Source organism: Thermobia domestica, chromosome 4, assembly GCF_964235325.1.
Source record: "Thermobia domestica chromosome 4, izTheDome1.hap1.1, whole genome shotgun sequence".
NCBI classification, from domain to species: Eukaryota; Metazoa; Arthropoda; class Insecta; order Zygentoma; family Lepismatidae; genus Thermobia; species Thermobia domestica.
The window spans coordinates 25635272-25643796 of record NC_137457.1 but is presented as its reverse complement, the minus strand read 5'-3'; positions in this window follow the sequence as shown (position 1 = coordinate 25643796).

Sequence of the window (8525 nt, the reverse complement as noted above, 5' to 3'; positions counted from 1 at the left end):
CTAAATATGGAAACAGCACCTCAATATGTGGCTCCGTTTTCGAGTTTTGACCTTTGACCTCGATGATCATTATTTTGGAACTTGTAGCAGTTGATGACCAATTACTAAATATGGAAACAGCACCTCAATATGTGGATCCATTTTCGAGTGATTAGGTTTTAAGTATGTTGACCTTTGACCTCGATGGCCACTATTTTGGAACTTGTAGTAGTTGATGACCAATTAATAAATGTGGAAACACCACCTCAATGTGTGGCTCCATTTTCGAGTTATTAGGTTTTAAGTACTCTGACCTTTGACCTCGATGATCATTATTTTGGAACTTGTAGCAGTTGATGACTAGTTACTAGATTTGGAAACAGCACCTCAATATGTGGATCCATTTAAGAGTTATTAGGTTTTAAGTATGTTGACCTTTGACCTCGATGGCCACTATTTTGGAACTTGTGGTACCTGATGACCTATTACTCAATGTGAAAACAGCATCTCAATATGTGGCTCCGTTTTCGAGTTTTGACCTTTGACCTCGATGATCATTATTTTGGAACTTGTAGCAGTTGATGACCAATTACTAAATATGGAAACAGCACCTCAATATGTGGCTCCGTTTTCGAGTTTTGACCTTTGACCTCGATGATCATTATTTTGGAACTTGTAGCAGTTGATGACCAATTACTAAATATGGAAACAGCACCTCAATATGTGGATCCATTTTCGAGTGATTAGGTTTTAAGTATGTTGACCTTTGACCTCGATGGCCACTATTTTGGAACTTGTAGTAGTTGATGACCAATTAATAAATGTGGAAACACCACCTCAATGTGTGGCTCCATTTTCGAGTTATTAGGTTTTAAGTACTCTGACCTTTGATCTCGATGATCATTATTTTGGAACTTGTAGCAGTTGATGACTAGTTACTAGATTTGGAAACAGCACCTCAATATGTGGATCCATTTAAGAGTTATTAGGTTTTAAGTATGTTGACCTTTGACCTCGATGGCCACTATTTTGGAACTTGTGGTACCTGATGACCTATTACTCAATGTGAAAACAGCATCTCAATATGTGGCTCCGTTTTCGAGTTTTGACCTTTGACCTCGATGATCATTATTTTGGAACTTGTAGCAGTTGATGACCAATTACTAAATATGGAAACAGCACCTCAATATGTGGATCCATTTTCGAGTGATTAGGTTTTAAGTATGTTGACCTTTGACCTCGATGGCCACTATTTTGGAACTTGTAGTAGTTGATGACCAATTACTAAATGTGGCTCCGTTTTCGAGTTTTGACCTTTGACTTCGATGGTCATTATTTTGGAATTTTACTAAATGTGGAAACAGCACCTCGATATGTTGTTTTGTTTTTGAGTTTGACCTTTGTTCACGATGGTCAGTAGTTTGGGGACATGCTTGTGTCATTTCTGCTATGTTAAATTAAGGGTTGGGAACGAAATCAGTGCTACGTTAAAATAGGGGTGGAGAATAAATTTCTGCTATGTTAAAAATGTTCAAATAGGGGTTGAAAAAGTAATCATAAAAGGGAACGAGTATACCCCTAAAATGTGCTCATAAAAGGGAACGAATCTTATGTATTATCTGCTCTTTTATGTAATTTCAATTAGGGGTGGAAAAAATGGTCATCAAAGAGAATGAATGAATACACCCTCTAAAATGATTATATGTAGACCGTAGGTATTCGATTGTAATCTTTGCTCGTTATGTTAAAATGAGGGTTGGAATGAGTTACATATTCTTATGTCATTTCTGTTATGTTAAAATAAGGGTTGAAAAATATGCTCATAAAAGAGAACGAGTTCACCCCTAAAATGGAGGCCTGCTATGTTATGTAGTCTTCTGCTCTAATCTTATGTTACCTACTATGTTAAAATAGTGCTGTGTGTTATCTGCTTTGCTGTGTGTTCATAGTCTCAGTGTAATTTCTGCTATGTTAAAATAGGGGTTGAAAAATATGCTCATAAAAGAGAACGAGTACACCCTTGTTATGTTACGTATTCTTATGTATTATCTGCTCTGCTGTGTGTTTCATATTCTTATCTGTTATCTTCTCTTGTATGTGTTCGTAATTAAAGTAGGGGTTGGAAACGAGTACACCCTTGTTATGTTATGTACTCTTATGTGTTATCTAATCTGCTGTGTGTTACCTACTCTTATGTGTTATCTTCTCTTCTATGTGTTCGTAATCTTATGTGTTATCTCCTATGTTAAAATAGGGGTTGAAAACGAGTACACCCTTGTTATGTTATGTACTCTTATGTGTTATCTGTTCTGCTGTGTGTTACGTAGTGTCAGTGTAATTTCTGCTATGTTAAAATAAGGGTTGAAAAATATGCTCATAAAAGGGAATGAGTTCACCCCTAAAATGGTGCTCGTAAAAGAGAACGAATACACCCCCTTAAAAGTGGTCATAAAAGGGAACGAATTCACCCCCTAAAATGGAGGTCGTAAAAGACCGTAGGCTCACGGTGCATGGTGGTCAATTTCCCAGGGGCTTGTGAGTTGATTAAAACTGGCTCAGGTCTGATCCAGATCGATCCATTTTCTACTACTGTGGGGCTATTGGAAGACCAAAATTGCAGAAGCTGCAAGGAGAATGAGCATTTGTTTTGTGACAATCGGGTTAACTGAGGTAGTAGATTGATGGAAATGATTTTTTTTTTTTTTTTTTTTTTTGCAATTGACAAGTTATTAATTTTGGAAGCAGATTGATGGAAGGATGGATGGAAAGGATTTTTTTTTTTTTTTTTTTGTAGTTGATAAGTCATCAATCCTGGTATCGGATTGATGGAAATGGTTTTGACATCTTCTTTGAAATAAGGCACATTCTTCTTTCTTGGTTATTTGCTGTGGTAGGCCTATACTGGTATATGGATGGTGCTTGTCTGGATTATTTGGTGTTTCCGATAATGCTGGGAATTTGGCTTTATTTAATGAGCGACGGATGGTTTGTATAAGGTTGGGTTGGGGTGAATGATAAAGAAAAGGTATTAGTTGTTTGTTTTTTAATAAAGGATGAGTATTTGTAATTAACTATAGGTGATAGGTGATTCTAACGTAAGTTTTGTAGGGAATTGGTAAAGAGTGTGAAGTACTCTTGCCAAATTTGTATTAATTATTATTGCAATTTATTGAAATTAAAATTAAAAAATTATGCTTGTTGCTTAGTTATTGACACTAAACTGATTAAAATATATGAACTAATTTGCAAGTAATTGATTGAAATTGAAGAAAAAAAAACATAATTGTTATTATATTGTTTGCACATACGAACTTAGTATAATATAATAGAAATGGATATTACAAGTTTTTTTCAACATATTAAATTATCATTATATTAAAATTATCGATTTAAAAACTATTTTATTTATTTATAGGCTAAATAATTACCTATTATATTCCAATTATTTCCTCTTCAATTATTTTATTATGATATATTAATTTTATTTTATTTTCATGTTTATATTTTGCTCTTAGAAAGCTTCTAATTTCCAATTCTATTATATTATAGAAATGGATATTAGAAGCTTTTTAAGAGCAAAATATAAACATGAAAATAAAATAAAATTAATATATCATAATAAAATAATTGAAGACGAAATAATTAGAATATAATGGATAATTATTTAGCCTATAAATAATTTTCTTTTGAAAATCGATAATTTTAATATAATGATAATCTAATATGTAGAAAGGCGATGGTATGGGATGGAGTGGGATGGGACGTAATAATGAAAAGTTAATGTTAGTGATGTTACATGGTGATTATGATATCACAGGTAGTCCTAAAAGCAATGGAATTTTGCGTATAAGTAGCAATTGAAACATTGAGTATTATATATTTGTCTTTTAGCCTTAAAGAAGATTGAATGTATGTGGTAAAATTATTTTGTAAAGCGCAGGAAAATTAGGAATATTTTACCTCTATCTATTGAAAAGATTATGGTACTGACAAAAGAGGAAACTTAAATATGACCTTTTGTGAAGACCTATTTTAAATGTTACGTTTAGTGAGTATGTTTTAACTTAATTTTGTTAGTATTATTTAAACAAACTATATTGGTTATTAGTATGCATAGAATTAACTTGAAAACAGTTAGTGATAAATGAACAGTAAAAGTATTTTAAAATTAGTTAGTGTTTATTTAAACTAAAATTAAAAGACGCATACGGTATAAGACAAGTAAAATTATATTTGTAAGCTATGGTTCCTACTCACTCAACATCTACTGACTTCAAAGCATGTGAGATCCGGGTTCGATTCCCGGCGAGAGCTCATGTGGTTCGGATTCCACGTTAATCAGTAGATTCACGTCTCATATAGCCTCGCTGCTGAACGGGACGTTAAACTCAAAATAAACTCAACTCAACTCATTTAAAGCATGTGAAAAAAAGAAGTGAAAATTAGAAGCAAGGAACAGCAGACTCTAATCAAAGTCTCAATTAACAAATCAGGACCTCAACGATTTCAGTTCAGCGAAGATTTGTGTCGGGGTATGATGTCACCAAATATTCCATTGGCAAAACTTAAAAATAAGAAATTCACAGAATTTTTAGAAATAAGTATTAAACAACCATTACCACATGAATCTACCCTAAAAAGAATATATCCCGGTGTTATATGGTACAATGAAACTTTGAGTGAGTTAAGAAAGAAAGCAACGAACAATAGTATTTGGGTTTCTTTGGATGAAGTCTGATTCTCAGCAAAGGTATTTGGCAAATTTTGTGTTTGGTATATTCGATGTGGAAGAAGAGAAGAGAGGATTTTTATTTACTTGCATTGTGTGTGCTTGAAAGTGTTAACTATTCAAGTATTGCAGCCTTTTTCAATGACTATGAGTCTTTCGGTTATTGCCTATGATCGGGTGTTAGTGGCATGTACAGACGTAGCTTCTTGTATGAAAAATGCTGTAACAGGTTTTCAGGTTTTATACCCAAAATGATCAATGTAACCTGTGTAGTGCACTGGCTTCCTTATGTAGCTGAAGTGGTTCGTACACTTTATCCAAAAGTAAATAGTGTGATTTCTTCTGTTTTTCTGAACGCTCTCAGTCGTCAAGCTAAGTTTAAGGAACTTCCTGGAAATATAACGCTCCCCCTGCTTCTGTTGTAACTCGATGGATACTTGGCTTGATTCGGTAGTTTACTACGCAGATAATACTGAAATAGTAAATAATGTTGTCAAAGAATTTGATGGAAACGACGCAATTTGCAGCAAAGGAGCGCAGATAGATCTTAGTTCTTGCGACATTAGAGAGGAAGTTACTTTTATAGATTTGAATTCCATGTGCATTTCAAGGACAATTAAAGAAAAAATGAAACAAGGAGATTGTCTTTGAAAAATAATCTCGCAGTGGTGAAGAGAGTCGAACAAGTTTTAGCTGCCGTTGGAAGAACAGAAGTATCGGAAAAGTTCGAATACATGTTTTCAAAGTACTCCAGCCAGTGGTGGATCCAGGGGGGCCGATCGCCCCCTCCCCCAGAAGAGGGAAGTTTTTTACATTTTATATATAAATAACACCCATCCCAGAGTTTGGAGCTCTTAAAAGTAGCTCTAAGTAGCAGTATTACAACCCACCGCCTCCCAGAAGTCTGTCCTGGATCCGCCCCTCACTCCAGCTACAACTTTCTACAGAAAATTGATTCCATTCATGCCGGCAGAGTAAATGTGGGTAATGTTCCAGAACAAATTTGCGTGTCCGATGTTACAAAATTACAATAGCACCTATTGTTTCGTACGATGTGGAAAGAGTGTTTTCGGAATATAAAGCAGTAACTCTCCCCATTTAACCCGTCCCTAGAAAAAACTGCAAGTGAAACCATTGTAATAAATGTAACAAAAAACTGTAGCTGTAAAATGAAAAGGTATTGGCGAAATAATTGTTATTAAAGGTATACGTACAATTAGGTGAGATATAAACATGAATTTTTAAATGTATATTTTTTGATTAAAAATAATAAACAATTGTTCTTAAAACACGTTATTCAAAGCCATTTCTGTTATATCTTACATTATAGTGTTGTTATACTTTCAATTTCGAAGGACATATTTAGGAATATTTAAGAGCATGTTTGAATACATATTATGGCGATTTTAAAGTCATATTTGCATCAATATTTTAAGGATTTTTAGTGCATAACTATCCGAACCCTAGTGATAAAATATTTCTCCGCGAAGTGCAACATAAACTTCCTTCGTGTTGTAATATCAGGAAATACGCAATTCAGGGACACACGCAGGAATTTATTTCGGGAGGGGTCTAAAGCGTTTCGGGAGGGTCCAAATACAATTTGAGACTAAATTATACAAACATTTCTAAAATTGCCCCTAAAAGTAGACTACATTTACAGAAAAGTCGGGATTTCAGGGGGGTTCCGGTCCCCCAGGACCCACCCCCTGCGTACGCCCCTGACGAAAGGAATATGATTACCTTGTATGTCTAAGTATCTTATATAAGACTGAACGATATTTCGATTTTCACAAACACTGAAAATGAACAGTACATCAATAAGAAGAAATATTTAATAATAGGAAGTAGGATACCAGTTGATTCGTATAATAGAATATATTTGACACACCCGTACTTTCAGAGCAGATAGTCACTCCAAGTTCATCTTCTCATCAAAAAAATGTTAGATGGCAATAGTTGAACTTCTGAACTTAAATCAACATTGCTATGACTTAGGGTCTGATCACCAGTAATTATATCTTTGTTTTATTGAGTTTCAGTCCCAAGATTATCAGTCAGATGATTTGAAGTTTAACTCTCTTTTAGCACCAACATAAGCCACACTTTTGCTAGAAGAATTGTTTACTACTTGAATAACCAAAATTAGAACCGTGGTCCCGGTTTCGATTCGCGGTGGTGCCATTCGGTCGAAAAAGTGTACAACTCTTTTTCAGGCCAGCCACCCTGAATAAGGTTTTCGTCACTCATACCAGGCAAATGCCGGGATGGTACCTAACTTATAGGTCCCAGGCCGCTTCCTTCCTTCCCCAATTCTTTCTTCCTTCCCTTTCCCCGGATAGTGTGCTTGCCGAGGAACGTCATCCCTCAAAACGTGACAGGCTATAAATGGCCTTGGCTGCCGAAAGCCCAGATATCTAAAATCCTAAATCCTAAAATCCAATATTAGAACCATTGTTTACCTACTATGTGTACATACATAAACATAAATTTGCTTATTCCTATGGAATTTGTTTCGTGAATTTTGATCCGGAAGTCTTATCTTTTATGACATACGTGTTTGCCGCATCAGCTTGTGGAACGTTAGCGTTTTCTTATCGCTACAATTTCTAACACAAGGAACAAACTTTTGTTCATAGATGTACAAATAACATTTTACAGTTATTCTGTTACTGCTTTCCCAATCATACTCTGCGTGCTTCAAAGTACATCCTGTAAATCAAACATTTTTCTCTTGTTTGAATATTTCAGAGCTGCAGACATTCGTTAACCTTTTCCATTTTCCATGTTGATAGGTCGGTTGAATGCATTAACTCAATATGGAACAAAATTACATTTGTACTATTTTAATGCAACCAGTGGCGTATTTAGGGGGTGCTAACGGTCTCAAGTCCCTCTCCCCTCCGCCGAAATAAATTTGTTAGTTTTTCGCATTCCGCGTACAGGAATAATCCTTCTTACCATTTCTAAGAATTTCATTGACTTTCCATTTTCTTATGTTCTTTGTTCAGAAATAATACTGTATTTGTCAAATTTCATTTCATACTGTATTCATTACACTGTGATATTTTTCTTCTTTCTTCCGTCCATTGTACTTTTCTTTTTTTTTCTTAATTGTTACTTACGTTTCTCCTATCACACTTTTGACCGTTGTTAGTTGCGATTCAAGTCGGCCGTCGTCAGTAACACCAAAACTAAGAGGAGCTGATAGGTGAAACTGGTGTTCCACACCAACTTGCACAGGATATTACAGCATAGGAATATTTACATCGTTTAGTTACAAAGAAAGGTAAATGTTTGAATTAAATAAAATCAAGAGGGGGGATAAATAGCCCGGGAAATTAGGTCGGCCAAGAAGATGCTTCATTTTCTTCTATGAATAGAATAAAAGGTTAGATTCACTGCTAAATTTTTGTCTGTATCATATCACATAAGATTCAGCACTCTGGAATTCTTGCCATTTAAACTTCAATTTATACATAAATTAAAATATATTTAATTTTCAAACTCAGATGGTCAATTACACCTGCTTCCCCGTGTTGTGCATAGCCCCCCCCCCGAAACAAAATCCTAAATACGCCCCTGATGGCAACAGTACTGTGGCACAAATCAGGATCGCAATAAATTTCCACATTACCTTCAGATCTCTCCGCTAAGAACACTTCAGTTTGACAGATATTTAATAAAGAAACAAATGGAAATTTGGAATCGATTTTATTTTTAAGAAAAACAATAGACCCCTCTATTATTTTTGCAACTACCCACAGCCCTAAGAGTGCGAAACAGTGGCGTGATGTGACCGAAAATTTTAGGGTGT